Raw genomic sequence first — 21,056 nt, 5'->3', positions numbered from 1 at the left:
ACAATAGCACAGTGGAAGCGTGTTTTGTGGTCCGATGAGTCAACATTTCAAGTAGTTTTTGGACAAAACAGCCGTCGTGTCCTCCGAGCCAAAGAGGAAAAGGACCATCCAAGCTGTTATCAGCGTCAGGTCCAAAAGCCAGCGTCTGTCATGGTATGGGGGTATGTCAGTGCCCATTGCATGGGTAACTTGCACATGTACAAATTTTGGAGCAACATATGCTGCCATCCAGATGCCATCTTCTCCAGGGATGTCCCTGCATTTTCCAGCAGGACAATGCCAAACCACATTCTGCCTGGATTACAAATGCATGGCTGCATAAGCAGAGAGTGCAGGTGCTAGATTGGCCTGCCTGCAGTCCTGATCTGTCTCCGATTGAGAATGTGTGGCGCATTATGAAGCACAAAATACGTCAATGAAGTGCCTCGCACAATTGTGCAGCTGAAGACCTACATAATGTAAGAATGGGGGGAAATCCCACTTGCTAAACTTAACCAACTGGTGTTTTCAGTGCCCAAACGCTTAAGTGTTAATAAAAGAAATGATGATGTTATACAGTGGTAAACACTCGTGTTGCAGTCATCAGATTTGAAATGAGTGTATATTTTCAAAAAACAATTAAATTCACAAGGTAAAACATCAAATAATGTGCTGTTGTAGTGTTTTTAATGTAGCACAGGGTGAACAGAATTTACACTATTTACATTATCACTCCTTTTTATTTTTATTAGCATTTTCCATACAGTCCCAACTTTTTTGGAATTGGGGTTGTAGTATGTGAGTAACAAGTCCATCAACTTTTTCAGACGTACTATGTTATCATAGAAAAGCTTCACTTTCTTTCAGCACTTTGTACGTTGATGGTGAAAGACAGGTGTGCAATGTCTCACATGACAGTGCCTTATGCTATTATTGGTTGATGTCTGGTTGCTTGGGTTGTGAACTGTCACCATGCATTGTGGGATACTCATTCCAATACATGTGTTTGCATGCTACAATATTTCATCAGATGTAGTATGACATACTGGTATTTTTCGCATAATATTTAATTCATGCTATTATTTTGGACATGTTAAAAACAGTATATAGTATGTAGCACATAGTATGCAATTTCAGACGTTGTCAAACTGTACAGCAGATTTAAATTTGAATGCTGGCATTTTAGTAATACCAATGGGATTCAGATATAGAGATTGGTTTGAGGAATCCACTTTATTCATTATGGTGCCATTGAGCTATAATTACTTGCTTTATCCCAATTATAATTCCACACACGATCAGTCCCCAGTCAGCCATTCTCCAGGCAGCCAAAGTACAGCCATGCACAGAAATCAATTTGTTCATGGGGTAAACAGGTATCAAATTTTTTGTTCCTGTGACTTAGAACTATGAGGAACTGGAATAGAATCTGAGGGGTGTGTTCATGGAAACGGGCCAAAACCAGGATCAGCTCTCCAAAACTTTAAAGGTCCTGGATGGCATGAAAGATAAGTCTTAAACCAGGAGGCTATGTTTTGATACAGGTATTACAAAATAATTTTGTCTGCATAGTGCAGTTGTGATGGTTTTTAATGATGATGCATTTCCTATCATAAAAATTTTAGCCTATTCTTAATGCTATGAACTTTTTGTTATGTGTATTATTATTATGTGTATTCTACATGTTGATGTGCTTTGCACATTTTTAACGACAATGTGGTGATCACAAATGGCAAAAAAAAAAGAAAACGACTCTTGAATTAGAACACGACTTAAAATAAACCTTAGAAAACATCAATTAAACTCATTCTTGGTAGTTACTTAACACTGGTTAGGGTTAGGTATGATGAGAAAATGTATTTATTTCTAGCCACGTTTTCAAAGGACTGTGCAGTGAAAATGTTAATAAAAAAACAGTGAAATGCTAATAAAATAAAATGCATGATCAACAGTAAAGTGCCGATAAAACAAAATAGAATAAAATAAATAATGATGATTAAAAAAAAAATAAGTGTAAATACTAAGAACATAAAATGATAAAACTCTACATAAAAGCCAGACTGAATAGATGGGTTTTTAGTTTACGTTTAAAAATATCAGTATTTTCAGCTTCTCTCACATCCACTGGAAGGCTGTTCCAGCGGCTTGGAGCGTAATGGCTGAAGGCAGCAGCACCAAATGTTTTTTTCTGCTTTGCGGAACAGCTAAAAGAGAGTAACCAGAGGATCTGAGGAGCCTTCTTTGTTCATAAACCAAAAGCATTTCTGAGAGGTCGTCTGGTGCAAGGCCATGTAGTGCCTTATAAACTAATAAAAGAATTTTTAAATCAATGCGAAAACTAACAGGTAACCAGTGTAAAGACTTTAAAATAGGCGTAATGTGTGCTCTCCTTTTGGTCTTAGTCAGCACTCATGCAGCAGAGTTTTGAATTAATTGTAGCTGATTTATTGTATTCTTCGGTAGACCGGAAAGGAGAGTATTACAGTAGTCTAGCCTGCTAGTTACAAAAGCATGCATCAGTCTCTCTGTGTTGCTCAGAGAGAAATGGCCTCACTTTGGAGATGTTCTTCAAGTGTAAAAATGCTGTTTTTGTGACACCCCGCACATGTGCCTTGAAGTTAAAATCAGAGTTAAAATCACTCCTAGATTTCTTACTTCTTGGCTTGGGTTAAGTGTATTTAGTTTGGGGGTCAGTTTCTCTCTCTGAGCCTTTGAACCAATGATCAATAGTTCCGTTTTATCCTGGTTGAGCTGTAAAAAATTCTGTGACATCTAAATACTGTTAACAAGTGAGTCAGTGGGCCCAGTGTCATCAGGAGACATGAACACACAGAGCTGAGTGTCATCAGCATAGCTGTGGAAAGAAATGCCGTGCCTCCTGATGACTAGGGATGAGCGAGTACACCATTATCTGTATCTGTATCTGTTCAACCAACAAAATTATCTGTATCCGTATCCGTACTCGGAATGGGCGGGTCTTAAACCGGAAGTAGATAGTACATAACCGGAAGTTGGTATTTTAATGTCTTAGCAAAGCCCCTAGTGGTCGGCACGCCGGCGTGCCGAGATTACTGAACTCAGACATTCAGTGCTACTGCAACCAAAGTATGAGTTAAAAACAGAAACGCGTTGTTTTAGTTCCATTAGTAGACGATACATGAGAACTATGCCGAATACGGAATTTCGCCGCGCCACCATTGTCGCTCTGGTCGCACCCCTTCCCTGCAGTCTCATCTGCAACTACACCCCCCACCCATGACATAATGGACAATATTGTCTATCTGGGCATTCATAAAAATATTCTTTCACCACTCAAAAATTGTATTCCGTCATAGCAACAAGATAAACCTGGCAATAGCCCTATAATATGACAATACAGCAGTGAAACGTTGCTCACTGAATAACGAAATAAACGAGACAAAGTTTTTAAAAAATGATACCATGTCATTCTACAGTCAATATCTGGGACTAAATATTGAATAAATACACAACCTTACCGTTGGTTTAACACGTAGAGATGTCCCTTTTGAGAATGAGTGGTCATATATTGTCTTGGACAATCCGTTTGTGAAATATACGCGCATTTGTGATGCTTGGGTACCTTCCAAAATAGCTGTGCGTAATACCACGTGTCGTTTACGGCGTTGTCGCCGTTTTTAGTACAGACTGGCTTGATTGACAACATTTATTCAGTAGGTGAGAGTATAAGCTTTCTAACGATGTATAACATGTCTAATTTTGCTTTTGGAATAGCGTTTTATAGGTCAGCATAACCAAAGATTTTCTTACTGTTACCACAGAGTGAATGCGATATTCACTCTGTGGTAGCAGTAAGATACGCTGTTATCGTTGCTCTGGTTTTAGTTTTTTAAATGAACTGACGGTGTACAGTTGGCTAACTACGATGTACTGTATGTCTTGTGATTTCAGGTGAGCGATGACGTTTAAATTTACACAAAAGTGAAACTGCATTAGTACAGTGGATGTATAAGAATAAGAATGCTAGGATGTCAATGATGCTAGTAGAGTGTGTGTATGAGATTGCTAAATGTTTGGAAATACAAGTACATGCTTATATCATGTAGTCGCTAGCTAACTGGCTAGTTAGCCCCACTGTAGCAGCTAGTTAACTGGCTAGTTAGCCCCACTGTAGCAAGCTAGAAGCTACAAAAGTCCGTTTGTAATCAGTAATATGTGCTTACGTGTGAATGTCCAGTAAATGTGTGTTTAGCTATGGTGAGAATAATGTGTTGATCCGAATCTGAGAATTGCAAACTTTATTTTATTGAGAATATATGACAATAGATAATAGATCACTTTGGACAAAGTGGCTGTGACGATGGCAAGATTGTGTTGTGTGGCTCAGCAGCAGTGAACTTTGTACAGGCTCTGGGTAGAGGAGGATCTCTGTGCGTGGCTGGCATATCACGAGTACGGATATTGACACATTTTACTCGGATGGTACTCGTGCTCGTAAAAAGTACATTATCCGTACCGGATACTCGTTTCATCCGAGTATTCAGCTCAACCCTACTGATGACACTGCCCAGGGGTAGCATGTACAAATTAAAAAGTAATGGTCCTAAGATTGATCCTTGTGGTACCCCACAGGTAACCTCATAATGTTTGGAAGAGTGGTTATCTATAGATACAAAAAATTTTCTTCTGCAAAGATATGAGGTAAACCAGTTAAAAACAATTCCAGACAGGTCAACATGCTCACTTAATCTATCTAAAAGAATCTGGTTGTCCACAGTATCAAAGGCAGCGCTCAGGTCAAGTAGCACCAGAACTGAAGGCTTTTTGCTATCAAGATTTGTTCTGATATCGCCCACTACTTTTAGCAAGGCTGTCTCTGTGCTGTGATGTGTCCTAAAACCTGATTGGAACATTTCTAATTTAGTGTTTGAGTATAAAAATGTACATAGCTGATTAAAAACTAGTTTCGGTAACACTTCATTTGAAATCGTATACATAAGGTATACATGACACCTACATAAGCACTACATGACACCTGACATAAACATACATAACCATTCATAAATGTTTGTTCCACCTGGTGTCAACTGTCATAAAGGGTTATTATGTCACTTTCAATGTCAAATTGACATCAACCTCTAAGTCAAGTGACATAGTTGTCAGTTGACATATACTGTCATACTTGACATCGTCGTTCTGCGTGTTCCTCATTAAGTCAAAATGACATAACAATTTAAATGAAGTGACATAGCTGGCCAACCTAGACAGGTTGGAAAATTAGTATTTAAGTATTCTGTCATTGAGCTGCTCTTCATTGACTGTCATGACACTGCTATGTAGGATTTTTAGGACCCTCAATGAAGTGGTATCTATTTCTCTATTCATAAGATTGATATGAAAAACTATGACAATGTCATACAATGAATAGTTTGGCATTGACTTTCATGACACCAGCATAACACTGCTATGTGGGATTTTTAGGACTCTCAAGTGAAGTGATATCTATTTTTCTATTCATAACATTGATATGAAAAACTATGAAAAACTATGACAATGTCATACACTGAATAGTTTTACATTGACTGTCATGACAAATGCATAACAATGCTATGTAGGATTTCCAAGACCTGGAATGACGTGATAGCAATTGTTTTATTCATAAGATTGATATGAAAAACTATGACAATGCCATACACTGAATAGATTGACACTGACGGTCATGACACCAGCATGACACTGCTATGTAGGATTTTTAGGACCCTCAAGTGAAGTGATATCTATTTCTCTATTCATAAGATTGATATGAAAAACTATGACAATGCCATATGACATAAAGGATTATAGTAACATACAGAGCAAGAAAGTCTTGAGAAATGTTAGTTATTTCAAAAATAATCACAAGGACGCTTAGGCTAAGGTCACATTTCTAGGTTAAATCCCTGTAAGGCTCTTCAAAAAAAGAAAAAGTACTACTCAGTACCTGCTCAGTACCAGTACACACAAAAAAAAATAGCTAACACATTTGCTGGTAGTGATAATCGTATGTGAATTTGAAAAAATAAATCTGTGAGGTACAGATGTCTTCTTCCTCCAGTGATTTCTGCTGCAAATCCTTAGGGAACATAAATACATAACATTTATAAATATGTAGTTTATTTAATACAGCAGGAATACTTCTAAAGAACACTTAGCTAACTTACATAAGTGAGAGGATACACAAGGGTTTTTGCAAATTTATCATATCTATTAAGTAAACTGTCATTGATTCAACTGTTTGTCACAGTTATTAATCTGAAATGCAAACGCTTCAGTTGTCATAAAGCTTGCATGTTGTCATACACATGGCATCAATAACGTTTCGTTACTGAATCAGCTTCATCGACATTAACGTTGAATGTCGCCATAACGTTGGCAATTTATTTGAAAGATGATAAAGAGAACAAGACAGCTGGCATTGACGTGATGTAACATTACGTGATACCCCAAAATCCAGTAACTTTTTAAAATGTAGGTACATTTTGGAATCATGTAGGCTAGGTGAAGCTCACTAACCATGTAAAGCCATCATTGCGATAGTATCTTTTCAGTTGCATGCGATCATGGCAAATCATGCATCGCATCGAACTCCTCAAAATCCCCCGTTGTTGCATCCATTTAACCGTTTTTCTTTTATTTTTCATGGATGGTCTGGAACCAGCTAACTTTAAACGTAGTTCTTTTAATCGACCCATTTTAAGTTACCGTGCCTAGCTGTCTAAAACATCCCATAACGGGGGACTCTCGGAAATGAATTAAATGCAATTATTTTAAACTGACCAATCAGGGACCGGTAATACATAAAGGCTACTTTCTCTCGGAAACGACCTGATTTTTCTACGCGCACTTTCCGACTGCACTGTTTGATAAGAGAAAGTTACGGTGGAATTGTGGTAAATCTAATTTACAACAATAATTTACAACAATAATTTACAGTAACGTTATAACGACAAACTGTATAGCCTATTCCAACGCCTGATACTACGTGCCATGTACTGTATGATATTTACGAGAAAATTATAAATATTAAATGAACTCCAACATGCATGCTAACGTTACGTTAGCTAGCTAACGATCGATTACTAGCTAGCTGCCTGGCTAGCACTAGTTAGCTCATTTTAACTAGCTAGCGAGTCAATGAATCTATGGCATGTTTGCTTATTTGCTTAGCGTAAAGTATTGATACTAGTTAACTTATACTGTACTAACTTTATACAGAAAAAATGAAAACAAGCTCAAAAAAGAACATAATGGACAAACCCACAGAGGACAAGATTGATATTGAATCCAGTCCAGAAAAGGTTTCCTCAAACTCCCCTCCCAAAACGGCACTCCAACTGTCCCCTCTTGAAGGTATGTAATCTACTATGGTTATCTAGCTAATGGTATAGCATAGAATGTTAGCTGTTTGCCATAAAGCCTATGATATAGGCCTATACCTGTAGCTTGCTAGCTAGCTATCTCAAACACGTTATGACTGCTGCCCAGACGGGTTATGTCCATTGAAATCAACAAAGTGAGAAGTCAAGTGTCATGTCAAGCACGTTTATGTGATGTTAGAACCCAAAGTGACATTTTACTGAAATTGGTTTTGATGAAGGGTTAATTTAGTTGCAACCAGTTTCCACTCAAGTATTGTCTAGGCAATAGTTATTGAATTATATTCATTATGTGAAGACCTTATTGTCCTTAATAAATGAATGTTCATGTGTAAATGCATAGATGACGAGAAGCTTTTGGAAATTGTTGCCAGCCCAGAAAAGCATCCAACAAAGGGGAAAAGGAGGCTGCAACTGAGGTCCCTTCTTAAAAAAGGCAAGTAACGTAGGCTAGCTAGCTAACGTTAAGTAAGCTTTATAACAGCTAGGAAAATGTTTAGCTGCTTTTGGTACTAATTTCTGCTCATTGCCATAAGGCCTACAGAAAAATGTAGCTTTCTAGTTAGCTGGCTATCACAAACATGTTATGACAGTAGCCATGGCATTTTGTATCAACTAAAAACTGGCATGACATGTCATATGAAGCATATGTTCATGTTGGGCCCAAATTTCAATGAAATTAATTTTGATTAAGGGTTAAGTTATTTTCAGTCAGGTTACACTCAGGTCACTTTCTCACATAATTCATATTCTTTGGCCGAATCATATACATTTTTTTGGTTTGGTTCAGTTAGGTTTGTTTTTAGGCAAACTACTTTTGGTGCGCGCCCGAGTTCGAACAGCGTTCTCACCTGCCCCAAAGTACCGAACTAAAGGGCTAAACGCTCCCGGGTTTGATTAAATCAATCCAAAAATAGTAGGTGTGAAAGCACCCTCAAATATTGTTTCGAGGTCAGGTATCAAATTATATTAAGGGAAATGTGAACATTGCTGAAAAGAAAAACTCTATATAAACTAAAATCCTATTAACATAATGTTAATGTGCTAATGTTCATTGCAGGGTTATCTCCTACTGCTGCTCTGGAGCTGCAAAAACTGAGGCACATGGTTCAACTGGGGAGAGGGAGAGCTGAAAACCTGGAGGTGAAGGTTAAAATGCTGGAAGAAGCACACAAGGGCCTGAAAGACGATAAAGAGTTTTTGCTTCACCAATTGAAACCAACCCAAGCTCCACAAATGAGTATGTGAAAACAAAATGTTATATAAACTATGTATGAACTCTAAATGTGTTAATGCTAATCCAGTAGGCCTACAGGTAATCGCTAATGTACGTTCTTCCATTACATTACATTACATTTATTTGGCAGACGCTTTTATCCAAAGCGACGTACAAAAAGTGCATTTCATAGTCATAGACAACTGCTAAACACAGGTTCAGTAAGGTACAATACTTATTTTGTACAGCTATTTCTAGCCAAAAACACAGTTTACTTCACACAGTGAACACTATTCAGACCTAACCTCTGCAAAGCCAACTAGGCGGAAGAATAAGCTACAGTATTAGGACAAATACAAATTACCAAAAAGTGCTGGGATGGGGCAACATGTAACAAGTGTCATGAAAAAGGGGGAGGGGGGGCGGGGGGGGGAGTTTTGGAGTGAAATATACAGCGTGGTGGTGGTTAGTCTAGGTATAGTCTGAAGAGATGAGTCTTCAGGTCACGGCGGAAGATAGGTAGTGAGGGGGAGGTTCGGAGAGGGACGGGTAGTTCGTTCCACCACTGGGGAGCTAGGGTGGAGAAGCTCTGTGATCCCTTTGGGTGGGTGGGAGCGGTTACAATGCGCCCTGCTGCCGCAGAGCGGAGTGGTCGAGCAGGCACATAGAATCGAGTCATGTCCTGCAAGTAGATGGGGGCTGTCCTGTTGGCAGCAGTGTAGGCAAGGGTAAGGGCTTTGAACCGGTCCTGGCAGCGACCGGTAGCCAGTGGAGTGATCGCAGCAGAGGAGTGACGTGGGAGAATTTGGGAAGGTTGTAGATGAGTCGGGCAGCGGCATTCTGAATCATCTGTAGTGGCTGTATGGCACAAGCTGGCTGGCAGGCTTGCAAGGAGAAAGTTGCAGTAATCAAGGTGAGAGGTCACCGTAGCCTGGACGAGCCGCTGGGTGGAGTGCGTCGTCAGGTATGGTCGAATCCTTCTGATGTTGTACAGAAGGAATCTGCAGGACCGTGATGTTGCCTTGATGTGCTCCTTGAGGTCCAGTTGGTCATCCAGGACCACCCCCAAGCTCTTGGCAGAGTGAGAGGCAGTCACTGTGGTGCCATCAACCGTGATTGAGAGCTCACGAAGTAAGGAGGTCTTGCACGGGAAGAAGAGCAGCTCAGTTTTGTTGAGGTTGAGCTTCAGATGGTGGCTGGCCATCCAGGTAGAGATGTCAGCCAGGCAGGAAGATATCTTGTCATTGACCTGTGTGGCCGAGGGGGGGAAAGAAAAGAAGAGTTGTGTGTCATCTGCATAACAATGATAGGAGAAGCCATGTGAATTAATAACTGAACCAAGAGATCTGGTGTATAAGAGCAGCAGAGGACCCAGTACAGATCCCTGCGGCACTCCTGTAACAAGGGGATGAGAAGCAGAGGCAGACCGCTTCCAGGTGACCTGGTAGGACCTATCTACAAGATAGGAAGCGAACCAAGACAGGGCAGTCCCGGCGATGCCCATCCCAGCCAAGGTGGAGAGGAGTATTTTATGGTTGACCGTGTCGAAAGCTGCAGACAGGTCAAGAAGGATCAGGACAGAGGAGAGGCGTGAGGCTCTTGCAGTGGCAAGTGCCTTCGTCACAGCTAGGAGCGCAGTCTCTGTTGAGTGCCCGGATCGGAAGCCAGACCGGTGAGGGTCTAGCAGGTTGTTCTGATGGAGAAAAGAGGTTAGTTGTTTAAGAACTGCTCGTTCAAGGGTTTTGGACAGAAAGGGTAGAAGCGATACGGGTCGATAATTCATTACATCGGAGGGGTCTGAGGTGGGTTTTTTGAGAAGTGGGGTAACATGAGCCATCTTAAAATCAGAGGGAACATGACCAGAGGAAAGAGAGGAATTAACAATGGAGGACAGATAGGGAAGGAACTTGCTGGAAATGGATTGGAGAACTGTAGATGGGATGGGGTCAAGTGGACAGGTGGTTGCACGATGAGAGATGATGAGTTGTTGTACATCGGAATCCTCCAGCATCTCGAAGGAGGTCAGTGTGGCTGTGGGTTTGTCCCGGGGGGTTGGGGGGCTCTTCCTTCTAATGTATTTCTGCTTTAACGTATGACAATTTCTAAACTTTCAGCAAAGTCTATAATGCAGTCATGTAAATTGCTTCATAAGTAGCCACACCAATGCAGCCACTCCTCCGACTATGTTATTCATACTGGACCACACATGCAAGGAAGCCATTAGTCAGGTGGCTAATCTAGGTTCTAGGTGATATTCAACAAGGTAATCAGTGTTTCCCTTGTCATAGACATTAGTGGGCAGTCCGCCCACCTGAAAGTAGCCCCCCCCCAATCGACGTTGCTGCCCACTAAGTGGTAATAGTGCAAGTGTATTAATATGTTGTTGCCACTTTTTTGGTTTGTATAATACTTACAGAACGGAAGAAGCAAAGTGTGGAAGTGTCCTCTGATGATAAATTAAGCTCTTCATCATTCCACTCAAGCTCTACCAAAGAAGAGGAGATGCCAAAGAACAAAAAGACCCGTCGCTGAAGGGAAGACAATAGCTCACGGTTTGAGAAAAATCGGACCCACAGTAAGTGCAATTATGATATTGGTTCTGAAATTTCTTATTTCTTTTTTTAAACTTGGGCTCAGTTAATATTGAAACCTGAAACATTAAGTAATTGATAATTACAGTAAATCAAATACTTACAATCAATGAAAAAAAAAAGTTATTTAAAAATAATTTAGCACAACTTACTGAGGTTTATTGATATTATACACAGGGACAAGAGCATTCATATTAATGTCACATATTTTCTTGCAGTGAATACCATAGAGGGAGTAATTAATCTGTACAGGTCAGCTTTAAAGAGCTACAAGAGATGTGGCTCAATGAAACGGGAATTCGCGCATGAGAGATTTGACCGCAATACCATCGCGCGAACCGCTCCCATTGCCATGCTATGCCGACTGTTGCAGAAAGGTAATAAGTGAGGCTGGAAAAATTAAAGCGATGAAGAACAAAAGCCAGCTTCTGCCAGTCGTTTATAAATACACCTGACTCTACAATAGCATCCAGTAATGTTGTAATCCTAACTTTTTGAATTTCTGTTAGGAACAGATGTCAAAAGGAACTCAAGATATTGTTAGCTGTTATAATTAAGGTTATACCAATTACTTAATAGTTCTCTTACTTTGTATGTAGTTAGTGGGACAGTAGTGTCTGCAAACTGCCCCTTGACTTCTGCTGTTTTGCTGCAGCTAATGCTGTCTTCATTATGGAATTTCAGGGTCCCATACACTACATGGCAATCTAGGCTTAATGTATGGGGCCCTCAAATTCCATTATGAAGCTAATATTAGCCACAACAGAAGCCAAGGGGCAGTTTGTGGACACTACTGGCTCATAGACTACTTGGAAGGTAAGACAGTTATACAGTACAGTTATACAATTTGGGTGAATGATCCCTTTAAAATGTTAATGTGTTTGTGGAGAAACATCACAATGTTTCAAATTTTCTAGTCAGGATGCAAATGGGTTTGCTATTTTTTGTGTACTGGTACTGAGTAGTACTTTTTTTATTGAAGAGCCTTACAGTGTCACGTAACGGGTAGGGGGGACCCAGACGCAGAGGGAAAAAAAAAACACAAACTCAAAAAGGGAAAATTAACAAAGACTTTACTTACACGACAGGCAAACAAGCAGGGAACAGAAAAGGCCACGATGGGCAAAAACACAAACTCAAAAAATATCTAATAAAACAGAAAACAACAGGAACTCAAAAACACAGGCAGGGCAGAACACAGGCAGGCAGAGTACAAGGGCAGGTACATTCAAACAGATCAAACACAAGTAGGAAACAAACACAAGGAACCAGCACCCGAGTCAAGGGAACAAAGAACTTAAATAGACGGGGTAACAAGACACAGGTGAACTCAAAAAACAATCAACCCAGAAAAGGAGGGGATAACAAGACACAGGTGGGAACAATGATAGAATAACGAGACAACAATACAATTAACAGGGTGGAGCAGGACACAAAACAGAAGTGCCGCCATCTGGCGGCCCAACAAGGGAAACACAGACAGGAAAACACAGAACCATGACATACAGGGGTTTAACCGAGAAATGTGAACTTAGCCTAAGTGTCCTTGTGATTATTTTTGAAATAACTAACATTTCGCAAGACTTTCTTGCTCTGTATGTTACTAAAAAAAATTTAAGTCTTTCTTGTTTATATATTTTTACAAGAAAGTAAGGTTTTTCAAAATTATGAGAGAAAGAAAATGTGAACTGAATTACTGTATCCTGCTGCTTGTTCTTGATAAAACAAAGTAAAATCTTGGAGACTTTCTTCTTGTTTTTACAAGAGCCTAAGGTGTTACAAAGGTATTGTAAAATGTAAAATATTTTAATCTTAATATGCCAGCATCATCATTTTTTATATCTAATGAATGAAAAGGTTCAGAATTCCTAAACAGTATTGTCATGTTGATGTCATGACATGCATTGTCAAATTAATCTGCATATAACGGTATCATACTTTTTCACGTCAATTTTATGAATGGAAAATGTGATGCCACTTTAGTTCGGCCTTGAAAATCATCCATAGCATTGTCATGCTGGTCACATGACAGCTAATGTAATAATTTCAGTGTATAACATTGTCATAGTTTTTCATATCAATCTTATGAATAGAACAATTGCTATCACGTCATTCCAGGTCTTGGAGATCCTACATAGCATTGTTATGCATTTGTCATGACAGTCAATGTCAAACTATTCAGTGTATGACATTGTCATAGTTTTTCATATCAATCTTATGAATAGAACAATTGCTATCACTTCATTCCAGGCCTTGGAAATCCTATATAGCATTGTTATGCATTTGTCATGACAGCCAATGTCAAACTATTCAGTGTATGACATTGTCATAGTTTTTCATATCAATCTTATGAATAGAACAATTGCTATCACTTCATTCCAGGCCTTGGAAATCCTATATAGCATTGTTATGCATTTGTCTTGACAGCCAATGTCAAACTATTAATTTTATGACATTGTTATGGTTTGTCATAGTTTTTCATATCAATCTCATCAATAGAGAAATAGATGTCACTTCACTTGAGGGTCCTAAAAATCCCACATAGCAGTGTCATGCTAGTGTCATGACAGTCAATGTCAAACTATTCATTGTATGACATTGTCATAGTTTTTCATATCAATCTCATCAATAGAGAAATAGATGTCACTTCACTTGAGGGTCCTAAAAATCCCACATAGCAGTGTCATGCTAGTGTCATGACAGTCAATGTCAAACTATTCATTGTATGACATTGTCATAGTTTTTCATATCAATCTTATGAATAGAGAAATAGATGCCACTTCATTTGAGGGTCCTAAAAATCCTACATAACAGTGTCATGACAGTCAATGTCAGGACAAAATACTGCCCTTTGTTCTTAAATACTAATTTTCCAACCTGTCTAGTTTGGCCAGCTGTGTCACTTCATTTAAATCGTTATGTCATTTTGACGTATTGAGGAACACACAGAACGACAATGTCAATTGTCATAAAGTGCTATGTAGTTTTGATGCTGAAAGTGTCATAACATATCAGTATGACAGTATATGTCAACTGACAACTATGTCACTTGACATAGAGGTTGATGTCAATTTGACATTGAAAGTGACATAATAACCCTTTATGACAGTTGACACCAGGTGGAACAAACATTTATGAATGGTTATGCATGTTTATGTCAAGTGTCATGTAGTGCTTATGTAGGTGTCATGTATGCCTTATGTATACCCCTTCAAATGAAGTGTTACCCTAGTTTCTGTAAAATTTAGCTTAAAAATCTGAGATTTGAAATTGGTCTAAAATTGCCTTGTGTTTCAATGTCCAGGTTCGCTTTCTTTAAAAGAGGTTTTATTAAAACAATGTTAAAATCAGTGGGGAAGACACCACGCTGTAAGGAGTGATTCACTATGGCAAGGATGTCTTCGGATACACAATTAAAAATAGTTTTAAAAAGGGAGGTTGGAATTGGGTCAAGGGAAGACGTGGAGGGCTTCAGTTCTGTTACTATTTTCCTGAGAGTTTCAGCATCAACCACGTCAAAACGTTCCAACTTGGCATTACTCTGTACACAAGATATAGGTAAAAGTACAGTGTGGTTCTTCTGCTGGCAGATACCAGATCTAATATTAATTATTTTCTCCCTGAATTAGCCAGCAAACTCTTCACATTTAGAACCTGGAAGCTCCCTACTATAGTTAGTTGTGGGGTTTACCAGAGAATCTATTGTACTAAAAAACAGTCTAGGATTTTGAATGTTGGTGTTTATCAGGTCTGAAAAATATGCTTGCCGTGATATTTGAATTTCCTTGTTGTAATTTTGTAGTTTTTCGTTCAGTATATTGTGATGGATTACTAATTTTGTTTTTCGCCATCTGCCCTCAGCAATTCTGAAGTCTCTTTTTAGTTCCATGGTTTGATTATTTTTCCATGGGGCAACCTTCTTCGTAGTTATTTTCCTGGTTTTAATTGGAGCGACTGCACCAAGCACTGTTTTCATTTTATGATTAAAATCATTAACTAAGTCTTCACAGTAAGACATTTTTGTAGGTTGCAATATATGATGTGAGAGTTTTGGTTACTTCAGGGTTAATGTAGCGTTTTTTGACAATACGTTCTGTGGTACTTGGCAGAGAATGATCAAAACTGTTAGAAAACACACAGTGGTGGTCAGACAGAGCCAGATCAGTGACAGACAATATATTGATGTATATATGTTTATGATATAATTAAATCCAAAGTGTGTCCATGTTTGTGAGTCAGTACATTAACATGCTGTTTAAAGGCCACACATTCCAACAATTCTAAAAAGTCTTTGGCTCTGGTATCTGCCAGATTATCAACATGTATGTTAAAATCACCAATTAATGTTTCCTCAATTCTTTCAAGTCACTTGGCCCTGTGTGTATAAGCATGCACTACATGGATAGGCCAAACATATGTGTGGATGGCTTTCTCACAGTCAAGATTGATTGAATAGGCGTCTATATGTCCAATTTGTATTGGTATGTATGTATTTCTCTGCCCAGCCTTTCTGTTGCGTGAATGATTGTATGTTTCTTGGTATAAATGTCTGTTCGTAAATGTGAATGTAACATGCTGCGAGGGAAATGTCCCCATGGGGATAAAGAAGTTCTCTATGTATGTATGTACAATATGTATTTTACATGCAGTATTCATTGAACGTAGCAAATATACAATCACTTGTACATTTACTCAAATTCATTCCAGAAGCAAGTATAAACATATGTTTCCTGGAGAAATATGCTTCCAGTTTTCTTCATGAATTTCAATGTGTTCCATGAGGCAATTCGAAATATTTGACACTTTGATCTGACACAAAGTTTGCATGACATTGTAAAATGGTAAGATTACAAAACACAGGGCCAAGTGACTTGAAAGAATTGAGGAAATATTGGGTAGCATTGCTTTGGAATACATTTAATTTCGGTGAGGCAAGATAGCCTATATTCTTTGTAGTACCGTAACTTGGCGTCATTTTGATATCAATACTTTTAATGGAAGGCCTGGATTGTGGCAGTCTGAATTAATGAGTTATAGATGGTGTATGTCTTGTATGTGTGAGTAACTTTAATTTTTGTACGTTGAAAACGTGTTTTTTATGAGATATCATTTATTTTTGCAAAGCATTTTATTATGAGAGTGAGAAATGCGAAGTGACCCTGTAAGAAACGGTTGTGGATTATGGCTATCCTTGTGTGAATTTGTACAGTCTGATGAGCGTGTACCGTTTAGCAGTTTCTGTTTGCTATATATGTAAAACAGTGGTTGTGACAAAGAGTGCGGTGGCGTGAGTGTAAACGCATGAGAAACGCAGGTGAAATATGGCCAGTGTATGTACTCACGGATTTGACGGCCATCCAACGAGCCTTGATTGACAAAAGAATCAGCAAGCCCGTAGAATTAGAGCTCCCTAGGTCGCAACTTGTGTCCTGCTCCGTTGTCTGTTATTTCGTGGAGATGCACTTTTAGTGTTTGTAAGGTTTATAAGGCATTTTGATAGGCTTATCTGCAGGTAGGAATCCTCTTCGCTGTTTTGCTAAGCTAGAACCAGAAAACTTGATAGTGGAGAATAGGAGCAGACGCATATGTCCCAGCAGGCTTTGCATATGAGAAAATAACAACAGTGTGAGAGAAATTAGGAGAAAGGATGAAATTGCATAGTTGAAACAATATGTTTTTAGCAGAATGGGCATGTAGGTGAAGGTTGACATGATCACAGACTATAGTGTGAAGTAAATGAAGTGACCATGAGTGAGCTTAGTTTCCTTATCGAATGGTATATATAACAGTCTGTATAAAGCATTAGTCGTTAAAGTGGAGGGTTAAGTAACCTGTGAAATCTATTGCACTGATGTGCTTTTCTCATGTTCAGTACTAGTAGTTATAATTATGAGTGAGTCATGATTTTAAATGTAATGTTTTAATGGGGAGTTGCAGAACGTACATACGTATTAATTGTTTGTATGTGACTAGATAGAGAACAGGGCGAGGTAACATGAATGTAGAAACGTGGCGTTTGCTGATAAGAAGGTTTTGTACGGTAGCCAAGTGAAGAAATATAGTTAGTAGATATGGCACAGTGGTGAACTGGTGTAACTTTTTAATAAAAGGAATACATTTGCCGTCATGAAATGCATATGGGTGGCTGTGAGTGAGTTTTGGTAAAGCAAATATAAGCGTAAGAAAACGTTAGTGTAAAAGAGGAAATTATCTGTCTGAGGGCGAGGCGAGATTCAATCCTTCAACCGGAGGTTTACCAGTCTGTGACTTTGTTAGCGCAGCACCATGACATAGCTATGCAATGCGTGAAATATCATTAGCAAACCTGTCCGTGGTTTTAAAGAAGAACACAGGCCAGTAAGCACAGAAGAGCTCCCGTTGAATCCATATGGCTTCGCAAATTGCCAAGGAACTGTATTGGAATTTCTATTACATTTACATTTATAGTCAAATCATTTAAATAAAAAAAATAAAAAAAAATTCTTATTCCTTACATATATTTATTAAAATGGTGTATTACACAAGAAGGACACGTCTTTGAGGCCATACTGGAAATATTTATAGAATACATTTTGCTTTAAATAATGTAAAATATGTATCATTAGTGTCAGCATTTGGAATAATACAGATCAGAGAGAACATAAGTTGGCTCCGCTTTTGGCAAGGTAACTAATAATTTATGGGCACTGTTTGTTTTCTTTCCTTGGATTTATTTGCCATTTGTAATTCCATCAATTCCATAGCTCTGTGCATTAAAAGGCAGTAGCCCATTAAATGTTGTAGGTTTATCCTTATGCAAGTTCTGTGCTCTAATATGTTCACTATCTAGACATCTTAGATTCAGAACCCATACCTAAATACTTTTTTGTTTGCCTCAATAACATTTCCCCCTTTAATATTCTGCATTAATTTCTGTGTTCACCAATAAGTGATTTCCGAGCAGCTGATTTCTCTAGAAAGTTTGAGATGCACTTGTGAAATGAAAATGAAAAAATAGATTTTTTTGTGAAATTCTCCCAAAACAGGTGGAAATGGTCCAGCTGATATATGATGCAGAACGAGGACCAGGGAAAGTGCTTATTTTTCTATGCCGGAGTTTACTTGCTGATACTATTTGAACTTAGTAGTAGCAGACAGGATGAGAACACCATGAAAATCTTCCTCACATACATGCTTAACCTGAAAGGTTAAGCAGACAATACAAGGGCATTAATCAAAAGCGACTTAACATTTTCAGAAGTCCACTCATATTTATCAGGCCAACAGAAGTCAGCCTTGGGGCTGTGAGATTAGTTAAAGGGCAAGGAACAATAGAGGAGCATCTACATTAACTTCAGTAATGCTCAATATAAATTACCAAAGCTCACATTGTTTAGTTGGAAATGCTCATGTGGCTGATTTCGTGACAAAGGAGGCAGAACTCACGGTCAATACAGCCATCCAGTCAGAGGAAGGCTAATGGCCATGTTTCGTGTTTTTGCTTTCTGTTATTCAATACAAAAGTGAAGTGGAGGTGACTCCACATGGTCGGTCACTCGTACAGCATATTTAATGGAAAAGAAACAGTTAGTATCATCATGTTTTAATTAAATTGTGTCTTTCGCATCATATTTCTGTGCTACCAATTGATGTAATGTTAGCTAGTTGGAACTACACAATGGCATTCCATACGTCAGGAGCACAAAAAAGAAAAGAAAAAAGGGACAATGAATGCCTCCTCACAAAAGTAAGGTTAGAGCATGGGCCTTGCCAGCTTGGCTTAAATGATGCCAGTGAAAACATTAACTTAATTATTGCGTTTCAGTGGAATGACAGGGCAAATTGATGTATTTGACCCAAACATTGTAGACAATATAACTACACGTGACATGTCTACATTGACTACATTTAATTTTTAACTTGCAGCAGAACTGGTTATACTGCAAATTGTTTTCTCTTAGTCAGACCCACTGACTTTATTCCACTAAAATGAAAGCAGGTTATGCTTATCACTTGATGTGTCCTTTGGAAAAGCAATGAAAAATGGCAATGAAAGAACCACAGACAAACTTGATATTTTTGTCAATTTATTGAAACATATTCACAGAGATGTATACAGCTGAGGCTAAGTTTACATACACCTAGGCTAAAGACATTCAAACTCAATTCTGCACAACTCCACACATGTCATGTTACCCTAACTAACACAGGAAATGTATGGTACCTACTTTATTTCCATAAGAGGAAATTTCTAAATAATAGTTAATAGACATATTTATTTCAGCTTTTATGTACTATCAGATTTTCTGTTGGTCAAAGTTTACGTACACTTTGTTAGTATCTGCCTCCCCCATGCTTCACAGTTGGGATGGTGTTCTTTGGATTAAAAGCCTCACCCTTTATCCTCCATACATAGCGCTGATCATTATGGCCAACCAGTATTTTTATTTTTTTATTTTTATTTATTTTTTTTCATCCGATCAGAGAACACTCCTCTAGAAGGCTAGGTTTTCGTCCTGGTGATCACCTGCGAACTTCATTCTGGCTTTTTTATTCCGGTCTTGGAGAAGGGTTTTTCCTTGTGTGACAGCCTTTCAGGCCATGGCGATGTAGCATTCTCTTAATGGTGGATGTCGATACTTTGGTACCTGATGCCTCCAACTACTTCTCCAGTTTCTTTGTTGCTGTCTTGGATTCAACTGAACCTTTTGGATCAAAGTTTGTTCAGCCCTGGGAATGAATTTGTGCCTCCTTCCTGAAAGATGCAGTGTGTGTGGTCCCGAGATTTTTATATTTGCATACAATTGTTTGTACAGATGCTTGTGGTACCTTCAGTTGTTTGGAAATTGCTCCTAAGGAGGAACCAAACTTAAAACAATTGAGGACACGGTGGGTAGCATTGCTTTGGAATACAGCTTATTTAATTTCTGTGAGGCAAGATAGCCTATATTTTTGTAGTACAGTAACTTAGCATTAATTTGATATCAATACTTTTAATGGCAGGCCTAGATTTAGCCAGCTTATAGACGGTGCTTTGTAACGGAGAGTAACTTGGCATTTTTGTACGTTGGGAACATGGTTTAATGAGATTTAAACAAGTAAACAAAAAAGTAAAGTTAGACCTCACTCACTCTCACAAAATAGTTTATTGGGCTATGTTATCAACGTGTTTCATTCCCTGGTTGTCTTGGCGGGGTTCTACATTTGTTTGTGTGATAGCGTATCTGACTCACTGCACTGTTGATTGGTGGTCATATATGTGGGGTAGACCACATTGTGGTTTTTTCAAGTGCGTCACACCCACAGAAGAAACCAGAAGGAGATTTCATTACAGCAATCAGGGGAAATAGGTAAACTCTATTCCCCTCATTGGAGTTGAGTGAACTTGGAAAGGTTTTTTTGACAAAACAGGTGTTTGAGAAAATCCTTAAGATTAACAGCATAGGAGTATTGCAGTAAAATGAAATACCTTTCAAGAAAAATAGGTAAAGAAACAAAGCATCGCATACATCTGTCTCATAAAACAACCAGATTGATGGAAGTTATGCCCTGCAAAACACCCATAAATTGCCCTCAGGGTTATTAATTAAAGTCCCATTCCAACATTTCCGGATTTGTATTGATGGAGTCTAATTGGTGGGTGTTGATAGTTCCAAACCTGAGGAGAGAAAGGCAAATACTGTATATTCATTCCTTCAAGGGACCATAGTCAAATAGGCTAGACAATCCAGTAGGGAGGGGATGAGAGGAAACTCTGGCCATCTTTAAAATGTAGCTATATGGGACAGGCAGTCTGCATCTGCCCAGATTGTTCATGGAAGTCCTTAAATTGTCTGAGGTAGATCTGAAGCAGTCTTTCAGTCCAGACCATTTCATAATGACATCTGTAAAAAGGGT

This window comes from Anguilla anguilla, chromosome 5, assembly GCF_013347855.1.
Source record: "Anguilla anguilla isolate fAngAng1 chromosome 5, fAngAng1.pri, whole genome shotgun sequence".
Classification (NCBI taxonomy): domain Eukaryota; kingdom Metazoa; phylum Chordata; class Actinopteri; order Anguilliformes; family Anguillidae; genus Anguilla; species Anguilla anguilla.
The sequence above is the reverse complement of the archived record's forward strand: the minus strand, read 5'-3'. Positions refer to the sequence as shown.